This window comes from Neovison vison, chromosome X (assembly GCF_020171115.1).
Source record: "Neovison vison isolate M4711 chromosome X, ASM_NN_V1, whole genome shotgun sequence".
Lineage (NCBI taxonomy): Eukaryota > Metazoa > Chordata > Mammalia > Carnivora > Mustelidae > Neogale > Neogale vison.
The window spans coordinates 119,806,184-119,821,256 of record NC_058105.1 but is presented as its reverse complement, the minus strand read 5'-3'; the positions used below and the strand labels follow the sequence as shown (position 1 = coordinate 119,821,256).

General features: G+C 46.3%; 1 protein-coding gene across 1 annotated transcript in view; it reads left to right on the top strand.

Annotated features, from left to right (window-relative positions):
• The first annotated feature begins 8,808 nt into the window (after nucleotides 1–8,808).
• Nucleotides 8,809–15,073, top strand: part of LOC122896836 (carbonic anhydrase 5B, mitochondrial) — a 56,140-nt gene continuing 49,875 nt past the window's right edge. Inside the window, exon 1 of the mRNA XM_044234922.1 lies at nucleotides 8,809–8,898. The gene's annotated coding sequence lies outside the window, so the exon portion shown is untranslated. The remainder of the gene's footprint in view (nucleotides 8,899–15,073) is intronic.

Below are 15,073 nucleotides of genomic sequence, written 5' to 3'. Positions count from 1 at the left end.
CAGCCCTGAGCTGAGAGCCCACTCTGGGCTCCCTGATTGCAGCCAGCTTTCCAGCTTCAGTGCCTGGGAGCTCTGCCACACTCAGGCTCCCCCAGTCTTCCTGTGACCCCCGGGGATCCTTAGAGCACACTGTCCCTGCTTAGCCACAGGAGCGCCTCTCAGGCCAGGATGTCCCTACTTACTGGACTTCTGAAAGTTCCAATCTTGTGCTCCACTGCTATATCACTCTCTGGTGCTGGCTTATGGAGCCCCCCCCCCACCTTTCCCCGCAGTTTATCTTCCCGTGTATCACTTTGAATTTACTTCTCCACACCTCCTACCCTGCAGAAAGTGGCTGCTTTTCTGTTTGTAGAGTCGCAGTGATTCTTAGATCTCCGGTTGAGTTCATAGGTATTCAGAATGATTTGATAGCTATCTAGCTGAATTTCTGGAACCAGTTGAAACTAAGGTCTTCTATGCCTTTGCCATCTTGGACTAATCTCCCAAAGCAGCTCTTAGTTTTATTGATCCTTTCTGTTGTCTTAATAGTCTCTATTTCATTTATTTATTCTCTTCTCTTTGTATTTCTTTCGTCCTTTTAAATTTGGACTTCATTTGTTCTTTTTCTAGTTCTTTGAAGTATAAAGTTGGATTGTTTGAGATTTTTCTTATTTTTTGATGGAGGTATTTATCACTATGAATGCCTGTGTTAGAACTACTCTTACTGCATCCCATAAAATTTTGGTGTGTTGTGTTTCTATTCCCATTTGTCTCAAAGTGGTTTTTTTTTTTTAATTTCTTTTTGAATTTCTTCATTGACCTGTTCATTGGTTGTTCTCTCCTGAAATTCTTTTTAAAAAAAATATTTTATTTATTTATTAGGCAGAGACAGAGAGAGCACAAGCAAGGGAAAGTGGCAGGCAGAAGGAAAGGGAGAAGCAGGCTTCCCACTGAGCAGGGAGCCTGATGTGGGACTCAATCCCAGGACTTGAGATCTTGACCGAGCCAAAGGAAGACACTTAACCAACTGAGCCACTCAGGCATCCCTCTCTCCTGAAATTCTTAGCAGCAGGCAGGCAAGAGGCATAACTATGATAGCACAGGGATCTGGTCATGGACAACAACTGCCTGTGGCCCCAGCAAGAAAGGTATTGTTGTGCTGGAAGTAGTGTGGTCTAGGAGGGAGGGACATGACTCAACACAGGGCATGGTCAGAAGATGAGAGGGATGGGCCCTGCAGGACAGGTAGGTAGAACAAGGAGTGAGTTCTCTTTCCTCCACGATTCCATTTTCTCTCTCAAATTTCCTGTGTCTTCCACAGTTCTTTATATTAACGCACAAATCTGTTTTCTCCCAGAGTCCTTTTTGTTCTCCCACAAATCTGTTTCATCCCATTAGCTTTTGTGCTCTCCCACAATCCATCAGTGCTCTCCCAGAATCCATCAGGCTCTCCCACAACCCTTTCTGCTTTCCCGCAATCCTCCTGCTTGCCCCCCAGTTCTCGGTGCTTTCCCACAGTCCTCCATGTTCTCCTACAATTCCTCATGCTTTTCACGATGCCACCTTTCTCCCACAATCCTCTTCTCTCCCATAGTCCTCCTGTGCTCCTACAATTCCTCCTGCTTTCTCACAATGCTACCTCTCTCCTATAATCCCCTGTAGTTTCCCACAATCCTCTGTTTCTCCTACAGTCCTATGGTGATTCCCCACAATGATACCTCTCTCCCATAATCCTTTGTTGTCTCTTATAATCCTCCTCCTCCATGTTCTCCTACAATTCTCCTCCTCTCCCACAATTCCCCATGCATTCCCACAATGCTGCCTCTCCTCCACAATCAACCAGTGATTTTCCACAATCCTCTCTGCTTTTCCACGATCTTTTAGTGATTCCCCACAATGCTGCCTCTCCCATAATCCTCTGTGTTTCCCCCAATACTCCATGTTCTCCCACAATCCTCTGTGCTTCTCCATAATCCTCTATACTCTCCCACCATTCTCCAATGATTCCCCACAATCCTACCTCTCTCCCATAATCCTCTGTGTTTTTCCATAACCCTCTGTGTTTTCCCGCAATTCTCCTCCTCACCCACAATCCTCCACGTTTTCCCACAATGCTACCTCTCCTCCACAGTCCTCTGTGGTATCCCATAATTTTCCAATGATTTCCCCCAGTTTTCTGTGCTTTCCTACAATCTTATGTTCTCTCCCACAATCTTTTAGTGATTCCCCACAGTGCTACCTCTTTCCTATAATCCTCTGTGGTCTCCCACGGTCCTCTGTGCTTTCCCACAATCCTCTGTACTCTTCCACAATTCTCCAGCAATTTCTCATAATGTTACCACTCTCCCATAATTCTTTGTGCTTCCCACAATCCTCCAGGCTCTCCGACAATTCTGTTTTCTCCTGTTATTCTCTCCGTGTTCTACCACAATGGTGTCTCTCATCAAAGTCCATTTCCTCTCCTACCATTTCTGATGCTTTTCTACAATAGTCCTTCTCCTTTACAATTCTCCTGTGGTTTCTCATAATCCTCTGTGCTTTCCCACAATCTCCCTGCTCCTCCACAGTTCTCTATACTGTTCTACAATGCTCTCTTTCTTCTTCAGTCCTTTGCAGTTTCTCACACTTTTCTGTACCTTCCCAGTTTTCCTGCTCTCTCACAATTTTTCATGCTTTCTCAGAATGCTTCCCGCCAACAATCCTCCATGTTGTCCCATAATCCTTTTGCTCTTCCACAATCCTCCTGCTCTCTCACAATTTCTAATGCTTTCCTGTAATGCCACCTCTCCACCACAATCCTGTTTTCTCCCATAATCTTCCAAGTTCTCCCACAGTCCTGTGTTTTCACAAAATGCTTCCTCTTTCCTGTAATCCTCTCTGCTCTCCCATAATCCTCCATGTTTTCCCACAGTCTGGTGCCCTCCCTCATCCTCTGTGGTCTCCTCAAATGCTCTATGCTCTCCCATAATCCTTTGTACTTGCCTTCTGTTTTCTCCTGCAGTTTTTCTACTTTCCCAGAATAGTCTGTATTCTCCCACAGTCCTTCATTATTTCCCACAAGTCTCTATCATTCCACAATTGCAGGTCTCTCCTACGATGTCCACTGATGGGTAGGTAAGGGTCTTGGCTTTAAGTAGTATCCTGGTGTGGCCATGGATAACTGGTATGTGGCCCGTACAGAAGAGGCATGCCCAGTAGAGGTGTGTGCTCATGAAGAAGTAAACTTGGCATAACCTAGGAAAGAGGGCATGACTCATAGTGTGAGGGCATGGCCAGAAGGTAAGGAGTGGTCTTGCAGGAGGGGCATGGGTAGGAGGATGGGCACTTTAGAAGCAGGTGAATTCTCTGTCTCTTCCACAAAATACCTTGCTTTCCCCACAGTTTCTGTCTCTCCCACAATTCTTGTTTTCTCCCTCACATTGTGGTAGCCCACAACCATTCTCCATGCTCTTCCAGTCCTTCATTTCTCTCATGACTCTGTTTTCTCCCAGTCTTCCACGTTCTCCCACAATCATTCCATCTAGAGTTCTCCCCCACGATTCTGTTTTCTCCTAGAATTCTCTGTTCTCTCCCAAAATGCTTCATTCTCTCCTACAACTGTCTGTCTCTCCCATGATTTTTTGTTCCCTATAATTTTCTGTGGGTCCTAGGTAGGAGGCATGGCTATGACACAGCAAAGAGTGGCTGTGAATGGATAGCAAGGTGCCACGGAACCACCTGTGGGAGTGGCCATAGTGGGGCAGGTGGGTTGGCAGCTGGGTGGCAGGCATGGTGGTCATGAAGAAAAAAAGATGGCAAAGCAGAAGAGGCAGAGCAAGCACAAAGGGTGAATTTTCAGTCTCTCCCACAGGACATTGTTTTTCCCACAATTCTCTCCCCCCAAATTTCTTGTCTCTCACATATTTCTGTTCTCACTGACAATTCTCTGTTATATGTATTTTCTGTTTTAATTGTATGGTTTCCAGGTTCTTTGTGGTACCTTGGTAGTGGGCATGTTGTTTAGATGTGCAGGGGGGCATGGCTCTGGCAGTAGCAGTGTGGCCACCACGTTCATCAGAGGGCTTAGTTTGTGGCAATAAGAAGGAAAAGGACATGGCTTAGATGGAATGTTAGCCACTTCCCAGACTGTGGTGGTCAAGGGGGAGCACAAGTGTTGACCAGGAAGAATGTAGCAGAGGGAAGGGAAGGGATGGGTAGTGGCTCAGATAAGAAAAGTTCGGTCAGCCAGAGTAGAGGGTATGACTCAAGAGGGATGGGAATGGCCATGAAGGAACAAAGGAGTAGCCAAGGGAATATCCCAAGGACTAAGACTGAGCTCGGGTGCCAAGGCCGGGGTGAAGGGGCCCGTTCTCAGTCTTTTCTGTAATACCTTGTTGTATTCCTGAGGGTTCTGTAGAGAAACTGAATAAACACACACACACACACACACACACACACAGAGAGAGAGAGAGAGAGAGAGAAAGAGAAGGGAGATTGATTTTAAGAAATTGGCTCAAATGATTATGGAGTTAAGTCCAAAATCCGCAGTAAGCTTGCAGGCAGGGACTCAGGGTAGAGTTGAGTCCAAACATTTGGCTGGCAGAGTTCCTCCAGACGAGGTCAGTCTTTGTTCTATTAAGGCTTTCAATTGATTGAATGGGGCTCCCCCACAATGTGGAGAGTAATCTGCTTTACTCAAAGTCCACCAATTCAAATGTTAATCTCATCCGAAACCAAAACAAAACAAAATATCTTATAGTAACATCTAGAACAATGTTGACAGAATATCTAAACATTATGGCCCAGCCAAGCTGACACATAAAATTAACCATCACATCTTGTCTCTCCAAATTCTTTGCCTTTCCCACAATTCTCGGTTTTTGCTCAAAATCTTTGTTCTCCCCAGAATTTCTTTCCCTGGAAGGAAAAAACAACTCATTGCTGCTGTCATCAAGAAGCCTTGCTAGGGGGAAAAAAAGTCATCTAACAACACTGTGTTTAATGACATATCAGATTTACATTCTGGCTCAAGTATCTTATCTCAGCCTGGACCAGTTCCTGGTTCCAGTTCCAGCAATTCCTGGACTGGTACTTCAGGAGCACTGCCATTTTCCATTTCTTGTCTACTTCTTGGTATATAAGTGAGCAGTGACTGAAGTATTCAATAAGCAGGAGCTGAAGAGATGAAGGCATCAATGAACCTCGAATATCACTTATTCACCAGTATTTACAGAGCCCCTACCAGGGTGCCAGTACTGGGTTATGTGCTGGGCATACAACGTTGAACAAACTGGTCAAAGTCTCTGTCTTGGGGAATTTACATTATAGCAAACAGCCGACCAACAGACAATCCAATATACAAACCAGAAAACACATAATTATGAGCGGTGAGACACCATAAGGAAAATGAAACAGACAATGTAACAGAGATAGAGAGGCGGGGCCGCTACTTCAAGTGTGTGTGTGTGTGTTTAAAGATTTTATTTATTTATTTGACAGCGATCACAAGTAGGCAGAGAGGCCGGCAGAGAGGCCGGCAGAGAGAGAGGACCCAGGACCTTGAGATCATGACCCTCATGACCCGAGCCAAAGGCAGAGGCTCTAACCCACTGAGCCACCCAGGCGCCCCTTAAAGTGTGTTTTGTGGAACACCAGCTTTGCATCTCCTGAGAGATTGCTTGAAATTCAGACTCTCAGGTCACACTTCAGAATCCCTGAGGCAGAGTATGTCCTGTACCATGATACCCAGGTGATCCCTATGTTCAGTGGAGAGGCTCTGGGTACAACTTGACCTATGGTTATCAGGAAAGACAGCTCTAAAGACACAACATTTTTTTAAAAGAATTTATTTATTTATTTGGCAGACAGATCACAAGTAGGCAGAGAGGCAGGCAGAGACAGAGAGGGGAAGCAGGCTCCCTGATGAGCAGAGAGCCCAATGCGGGGCTCGATCCCAGGACCCGGAGAGCATGACCTGAGCCGAAGGCAGAGGCTTTAACCCACTGAGCCACCCAGGTGCCCTAAAGACCCAACATTTTAGCTGAGAACTTAATGATGAGCAACACCCAGTCATGTAAATGTAGGCAACGAGTGAGTGGTCCAAACAATGGGAACAGCAAAGGCAATGTCCTGAGGTAGGAATGAACAGGGGAGGCTCGTGTGAGTAGGACGGGTTGAGAGAGGATGACTTGAACTTTACTGTTGGATATTTATCAAAAGCCCTACGGGGCGCCTGGGTGGCTCAGTGGGTTAAGCCGCTGCCTTCGGCTCGGGTCATGATCTCAGGATCCTGGGATCGAGTCCCGCATCGGGCTCTCTGCTCAGCAGGGAGCCTGCTTCCCTCTATCTCTCTCTCTGCCTTCCTCTCCATCTACTTGTGATCTGTCAAATAAATAAATAAAATCTTAAAAAAAAAAAAAAGCCCTACAACGAGGATTGTCCATTTGCAGTGACTAGATAAAAGTTCTTCATGCACAGACCCCTCTATTTCTGCAAATTGGAGCTATCGGATCAGTTTTGCACGCAGCCACTCATCCGTCTTGCACCCATGATGGACATTGTTAATCAGTCACAGAACGTTTTCCTTCTGCGCCCAGACGAAGGTACGGAGTTCAGCATAGTTATTCAGGCGGGGACCACAAATGGTTCAAAGCCAACATGTGAGCTGACACCCATTTCCCATCCTAGGGAAAGATTATGAAAATGCTAACCCTGGAGGGCCTGTGTGCTTGGATGAACAGAAAAGTTTCGATGGTTCACAGAATTGATTTAACGCACTGTGCTTTGTGATTGTGCCAACAGCTCACAGTGAGGGGACCTGTGTTTAACTCCTCACGACGCGTACTTCCCACTTAGCTTACCACATCAGCTATATGAGGGAACAGGATTTTTCTCAAGACTGAAATTCAAGAAAAACTGTGTTTCTAAAAAAAACAAAACTAAGGTTGATTTTCATCTTAAGAACACCAGAAAACCTTAAAACAGTTGCTATTTCCTCTTTTCTAAAGCTGTTGGAAAGCTTGGGGCCAAGTCTTCATCCCAACTTCACTCTTGTAGAGCTGGTGGCCTACGTACTTAAATGCTAATCTTATCATTGGCTGCTTTAATCTCCTTACATTAAGTTCCCCTTTCCCTGGCTCCTTCAGCTAGGTGTTTCATTCAGTAATGTCAATATTTTCGTAAGCTGCCTCAAATTGGAAAGAAGTGGAAGGAGGTGAGGTAGAACTCACTGTAAAAATCAGCTCAGTAATTTATACAGGCTGTATTTGGACCAATTTCTGTGTGTCCATGTTTCAGGCAAAAATGACTAACAGTTGAAACATTTTATAAATGAAGCAGAGTTCTCAGGGTCAGGATAAGCTTAATACAACTGTTCTGTTGAACTTGTTCTTTTCTTTGTATTCTTTGTAGCACAGCATTTTGAATATTCCCACTATCTTCCAGCCAGAAATGGAATGAAGGGTAGGAAGAAATGAAAAAGTAGCTAAATATGCTATCATAAAATGTGTGTTGATGTCATATGAAGAAATCAATGTAGCAAGCCTAATTGCTGGGAACAAAGAAATGTTATCTTTCTGCACATGTGAAAAGGCCAAGTATTCAGTGAAGATTTATTGAGAATTTATAGTGTAAAGAAGTATAGTAAGTCCTATAAAAGTGACTTCCTGTGTTTGCTACCCCAAAATATTCCCAGTAATCAAACAAGAAGACCTGTGCTTACCAAATCCTTTTCCACCTATCAGCCCCTTGCCACACCTTCCCTAACCTTCTCATCATTTCTTGTCACATCCAAGCCCAAGTTTGGACAAGACACCTTCAGACTGAAAGCTCCTTGAGGCTTATCTACTTTTTGGATGGAGTGGGTGCTAAAAAAAAATTGGATTGAATGAATGAATCAGAGATTTCTGCACAGGGGTAGCAAAGCTGGTTGTAACCTTCACATTTCTCTTGTGGACCCAGAGTTTTAAGTGGAAAGAGGAAAGCTAGCAGAATAATCTTAGGGCACATACAGGGCTTGCAAACAGAGTTTCCATCTTGGTGTGGTCGTGTCTCCACAGGCCCTAGACAGCCAGAGCTCACTGGGTGCCTAAGCAATGTCCTCTGTAGGAGATACCAGGAAATACGGGAGTTCTGTTTACTCCGCTCATCTGTCTAGCACTTAAGGTTGGCTGAAGGACTAGAAGGAACATCGGTCCATAATTCTGGTTTAGAGGATGTGAAAACTGGCTGGAAGCAGTTTCAAATTTGAGTTCAGCTGTGAAAACTGGCTCCAAGAAACTCGGGTAAAGTGGACATGAAAATAACAGGAAGGAACACGGTTGTGTGACTCGTCCAATATTTGCATTTCCCTACTGAGTGACCGGTTCTCAGTACATTCAATCTTGATGTCTGGAAATGGGAATACCTGAAGAAAGTCATTCTCTAGACCAGGCTCTTAAGCCTGCAGTCTGATTTCACCCGACAAAATGTCGCCAGTGCCAGTTCCCAGACCCGGGAGGATTTCTCTAGAGACAAGAGGGGCCGCCCACGCGGCCTCGAAACCCGGCGGCCAAGTCCCGCCTGGTGGGAGGGCGCACTAGGGACTTGGCCCTGCTGGAGGAGCGGGACCTTAGCGGAGCGCGTGGGCGTAACCAAGGTGGAAGGCGGGGCCAAGACGGAGCTCGGAGGCGAGGCCTGGGGGAGGGGGCGTGGCTGTGACGGGGCCGGGGGCGAGGTCTGGACACCCGCCACAGACAGCTTGGCCTGGAGGCGCGTAAGCCGGGGCGGTCCGTAAGGACGTGAGGGGGCGTGGTCCCGGCCTTGTGGGGAGAGGCTTGGAGGGGGCGTGGCCTGGGCTGTGGGGCGCGAAGACGGGGCGTGGCCACGATGGCCAGGCACACTCGCGGCGGGTGTCCCGGCTAAAGCTAAACGCTGAACTTCGTGCTTTGGAGAAACGTTAAGGTAAGGGCCGGTGGCGGACTGGAGTGAGGGCCACAGCGGGGGCAGGCCGACTCAGGGACGACCGGGACCGTCCTCACACAGCCCTGTCACGCCAGGTCCCAGAGCCCGGACAGCTGTTGGTCCTGCGAGTATTACCGGGGTCCCGGCACGGCATATTGCCCTTTCCCCCCCGCAGCCCTCTTCTGCTATGGAAGTCACCAACCAGATGGCAGCACCTTCTTGCACTTGCCGGGAAACAGCTGTCTGAGGGAATTTGGGGGTGGGGCGTGAGGGCAGTTCCCTGGGAAGGAGTGTTGCCAGGGGTGGTTGGATGCGAATTAACTCAGGAAAGTCCAGTTTGCTGTAGACAGGGGTAGGGACTACAAAATCTGAAATTGCAGCTCCGGAAACCAAGGCGCAGCAAACTGGAACTAACTGGGGTCTGGATTTTATTCCCCCCGTCCCCCACCCCGACTATACCAGGGTCTGTGGATGGAGTCACAACCACCTCCAAGGCAGGGGATCAGCATCGCAGCTGTGTCACGTGGACAAATCTGAGCTTTCTCCATTCTGCAATTACTTCTGGTCTTTTTGTTTTGTGCCCCGCCCCAGAACTGGAGAACAGCTGAAGTACAAATATTTTTGATAGTTTCGAATCTTTGCGGCTTTCAATATTAAATGCTACTACCTTAAGGCTGGTGGCAACTCCTTAATATTAATGTAAGTGCCTTCTCCTCCCCTGTATTGTCCCTGGGAAAGTTTGAGAAATACAAGTAAATGTGTACATCTTAATTCGGTTAGAACTTGTTCTCTCCCAGCCTCTGAAAATTAGGTTACTTTCTGCTGCTGCTTCTTCTTCTTCCTTTACTGCTAATCTGGCCATCTCCTTTTTGTTATTAAAAACCTTGCTGGAGGGGCACCTGGGTGGCTCAGTGGGTTAAAGCCACTGCCTTTGGCTCAGGTCATGATCTCTGGATCCTGGGATGGAGCCCCGAAGTCGGGCTCTCTGCTCCTCGGGGAGCCTGCTTAACAGCCCCCGCCCGCACCGCACACGGCCACCTGCCTCTCTACCTACTTGTGATCTCTGTCAAATAAATAAATAAAAATGGAAAAAAAAAAAAAAAACAACCAACCTTGCTGGAATAAGGAGAGGAATACGCAGATTTCTCATGAGGGAAGCTGCTCCAGCCCCTACCCCTTATCTGCCCCTGCACATCCCTCAAAATGGTCACTGTTCACAGATACGTTGGACATGGAAAACCTCTCAGCTCTCCGGGGCCTTTCTCAGGTAGTTTTTATGTCAGAACCAGGGCTGAAATTCGTGGAAAGGCCAAGATCAGCAAGGGCACCGTTCTCTGGGCCTGTACACACGTTTCCTGTTCTCCCTGGAGCCAATTAAAAGGTTGTGACGGCTCACAGTTGGGACTGAGTGAATTGTGAGTGAATGGGTGAGCTTGAATATTTTGGAAATCTGATAGGAAGAGGACATTAATTTCATCTCATTGGCAGCAGTGGGGCACTTAATTGCAGCATACAAAACAGCTACCAGAAATACATTTTGAAATCTCTGGGAACCCCGGATTGGGATCATGATCTTGGGGAAGAAGTAGGTGAGAGGAAGCAGCTCAGTTTTCCAGTTGGACAAGACAGCATAACCTCTGATTTACATTTCAGGGGTTTGCAAAAGACTGGCTTCCTTTGAACTCAGGAGGGGGCGGAAAACGAAAGATCAGTCTGATGAGAATCAAGGAATTTTTTTCAGTGTAACTGTAACCTTTAGTTAGAGTACTTTTTTTTTTTTCTTTCTGTCTGTTTTGCATATGTATAAATGGCTTAATCAGGCAGAGTTCAAACTACTTTTGAGCCCTGAACAGCACAGGGATTAGGGGCACTAACATCCTTCTCAGTTGAAATTCCACCTGTAACTTGATTCCCCAAAGACATAACTTTTTTTTTTTTTTTAAGATTTTATTTATTTATTTGACAGACAGAGATCACAAGTGGGCAGAGAAGCAGGCAGAGAGAGAGGAGGAAGCAGGCTCCCTGCTGAGCAGAGAGCCCAATGCGGGGGCTCGATCCCAGGTCCCTGAGATCATCACCTGAGCCGAAGGCAGAGACTTTAACCCACTGAGCCACCCAGGCGCCCCCCAAAGACATAACCTTTAACAGCCTACTGTTGATCAAAGCCTTACCAATAACATAGTCAATTAACACCTATTTTATATGCTATATGTATCACATACTGTATTCTTACAATAAAGTAAGCGAGAGAAAAGAAAATACGATTAGGAAAATCATATGGAAGAGAAAATACATTTATAATACTGTACTGTACCAACTGGGGAAAAAAACCCACCTATAAATGGAGCTGTATTGTTCAAGTTTTAGCTCTACCTGTCATTCAATGAATACATAATTTATGAATGATTCTTTAAAGGCGTTTAGAATTTTTTTCTTTTTTCCACATGTTTCTTGATCTGCAAAACAGTGGATAAAGAATATTAGTAAAAGCCAAGGACATACATAAATAAGTAGTGATAGCAAAGGCATATAGTACAAAAAAACTTAGCACTCCTGGGCCCATCCAGGCTATGGTCCCATCTTCAGGACAAACGTAAGAACAGATTTTCTGTGAAATCTGGTAATGTATGCTAGCAGTTCTTTGTTATGTATGATGTTTGATAAACATTATTTATGGTTTTATAAGCTTAGATGTTATGAGATCTATAGGTAGATTTAAATAACCACCTATCAATAAATTATAATTTTAATGTAACAGAGTGGTTTGGCTTTAGGCTGTAGCATAGATAACCTCATGTATTGCTATAGGTATTATAGCCTGCATTAGCTATAATATTATATAGCTAATATATAATAGCTATTGTTTATTTGGATTTTCCTGGAACCTTCCTCACTGCTGACCTTCCATGTTCTGTTCCTTCCTTGATTGTCTTTGATGGCTCCTTCTGTCTCTTGGCCTCCTTGTTCCATTTTGTCAGGCTCCCTCTAGACACCTGTTACTCCTGGGTGGGGGGGAAGGGTGGGGCTTTTCCTTCTCTCTCTAGCCTCATGACCTCTCCTGATCACCAGATCAGAACTCTCTTCTTCTGCGGGTGCCTGGGTGACTCAGTCATTAGGTGTCTGCCTTTGGCTTGGGTTATGATCCTGCAATCCAGGATCAGGCTCCCTGCTTCTCCCTCTCCCACTCCTCCTGCTTGTCTTTTCTTTCTCGCTGTGTCTCTGTCAAATGAATAAATAAAATCTTAAAAAAAAAAACCAAACCCTCTTTTCAAGACTTTTCCTCTCACTGTCCGCTTGGACCTCAATCCGTAGGATTGGCAGGAAGACTCTGTCCTCTTTTCCTTCCCACCTGCTCCTTTTGCCAGCTTGTTTCTCTCTTCGGGCATTCATCCTCATTCTACCACAAGCATCATCCAGCCATAAAACCACGGGGTCTTCTTCAACAACTACTTCCCTTCTCCCTCCTCCAGTTGAGTGCCAAATCCTATGTTTTTTTACCAAAATAATACGAAGAACGTTGGTGGATCACTGCTGTCACACTTTGGTTCAGATCTTCATATCGTCTCATTTGGGTTACTGGAATTTCATTTCAGACTCTCGTGCCCAAATCTGACCTGTGGATGTCCCACCCAGAACCTGGCTGCACAGTGCGGTCCTCATCTCAGTTCATGGCAACTCCATTCTTTACTAGGCCAAGAATCTTCTAGCCATCCTTTACTCCTTTCTTTCACGTCTTACAGGCATTCTCCAAGATAGAGCCAATGCCGAACCACTTCTCACCACTTCTGCCATGACGTGTTTTGTTCCAAGCCCCTGGATTATCCTGATTATCCTGAGGGAGCTCCCTGCTGCTTTCTTGCTTCCTTTCCCAGTTGGTTTCCAGTAGGGCAGCCTGAGGGATCTTTCAAAAATATAAATCAGGTGGTGTCCCTCCTGTGCTGCCAAAACTCCATTGTGTCCTGATTTCGCTTAGAGCAGTGGTTTCCAGTCAGAGGTGATTCCCCTTTCCCGGGAACATCTGTGGCATCTGGAGACATTTTTGGTTGTCTCAGTTGGAGGGAGGGTGCCATTGGCATCTAATGGGTAGAGGCCAGGGATGCTGCTAAACATCCTACAACGTATAGACAGCCCCAAACAGTTACCTGGTCGAATGGTAGTATGTCATGGTTGAGAAACCCTGAGTTGGAGAAAAAAACCTTTATAGTGGCCTAGAAATCTACATGATCTGGCATCCATGACCTCTCCACCTTCTCTCCTAATACCCTCCTCCTAGTGCACTCTATTCCTACCATCCTGCCTCCTTACTTTCCCCTCATGTGTGCCAGACACGCTTCCACCTCAGGGTCTTTGCACAGGCAATTCCCTCTTCCTAGAGTACCCTTCCTCCTGACAGCCCTATTACTAATTCATTCATTTCCTTCAGTCTTTTGCTCAAATCTCACCTTCTCCGTAAGGCCTCCTTTGAGCAACTGATTTTAAACGCAACGCCTCTTTCCTGGTAGCACTCCAAATTTACCTTATTCTGCTCTATTTTTCACTGAGTATATTATAATGTGATTGTCAGTACAACTGACTTACATATTACACTGCTGTTTATTGTCTGTCTTCCCCAGTAGAATGTAAGTTCCACGAGGGTAGGGACTTGGTTTTATCCTCCCCAATGATCCTAGAACAATGTCTGGCATTTAATAGATGTTTGGTTGCTGTCCTGATGAAGGAAAGGATAAAAGAATGATGGACTGAATGAAGGATGGTTGAAGGAACGTCCTTGTCACTGACCTTCCCAGCTCTACTCTGCGCACTGCGTTCCCACCTGTGCTGTGCTCATGGGGTCATCAGAAACCGTCCTGTGTTTATGGAATAATACCTGAAGGTCTTCCGGTCTCTTGGAAATCGGTATTCAAGTTAATCTCAAATCCCTATCCGGTCCAACCTTCCATTGCATCCCCCGGGCATCTGGCGGCTGGTGCCTTGACAAATATTCATAACAGACTTGGGATGATGAGAAGCTCAGATATACTTGGCTTTGTTACAAAGCAGGATTTTTTTTGTCTCAACCCATAAGAAGTTATCTTCAGAGTCTTTGTCCGCTGCAGTAAGGTCAGCAGCATTCTTAGGTGACAGACAGAGGTCCAGATTTCCACACCATGACATGTAGTCCCACCATTGGGTGAGTTTTGTGAAGGAAGAGGAAGGAGAGGGGAGGTGATGTCAGGCCACCTGGCCCTAGAGTGTCAGTCTGGCAGTGGGCAGGAGACAGTTTCTCTGGGCCAGGTGTCATCAGCCGCTGACCTCAGCATTGTGCACAGCCAGCGTGACTGGAATGCAGCACGGTCCCCCAAGGCAGGACCACAGCCCTGGCTCTCCATGGAGCTTGGCCAAGGATCAGTCCCCCAGACTTCTCTGGCAGCATGCTAACGCGCCTCAAATCCCCGCAGAGCCCCTTATGCAGGGCCAAGTGCATGCCCGCTCGACTGTACAACTCCTTTGGCAATTAGGCACGCCTTCGGCTGTGGCTTACTACAGCTTTCCCTTTGAAGGACAAACCAGCATGTCCCATCTTTTGGGTGTATGTTGTACTTGTCATTGTCCTACTGGGAATTATTAAGTCTCTTTTTCCATCTAGATTGTAAGCAAGAAAGAAGTCCTTTCCTACATCTCTGTCAACCTCCCTCTCACACTGGGATTATTGAATAAACCCAAGGTTCTGCCTTTCAACCCTAGCCTTGTCCTCTCTAGCCTTGACTCCTACTAAACACCCCCACCTCCCCAAATGTCCTCATAATCCCTGACATTACCCCCCATCTGTCTACCTTTCTTTCTTTCTTTTTTTTTTTTTAAGATTTTATTTATTTGGCAGACAGAGATCACAAGTAGGCAGAGAGGCAGGCAGAGAGAGAGGGAGGGAGAAGCAGGCTCCCCATAGAGCAGAGAACTGGATGCGGGGCTTGATCCCAAGACCCTGGGATCATGACCTGAGCAGAAAGCAGAGGCTTTAACCCACTGAGCCACCCAGGCGCCCCATGTCTCTCTGCCTTTCTTCCTCCTATTAAAATTGTCTCTCTCTTAGTGACACATGGTTCAGATGCTGCCCCCCCTCCTGAAACTTAGAGCCTCAGCCCTCTGTGTTCTCGTTGAATTAAGTCAGAGCTGTCATCATATCTGGCTTTGATTA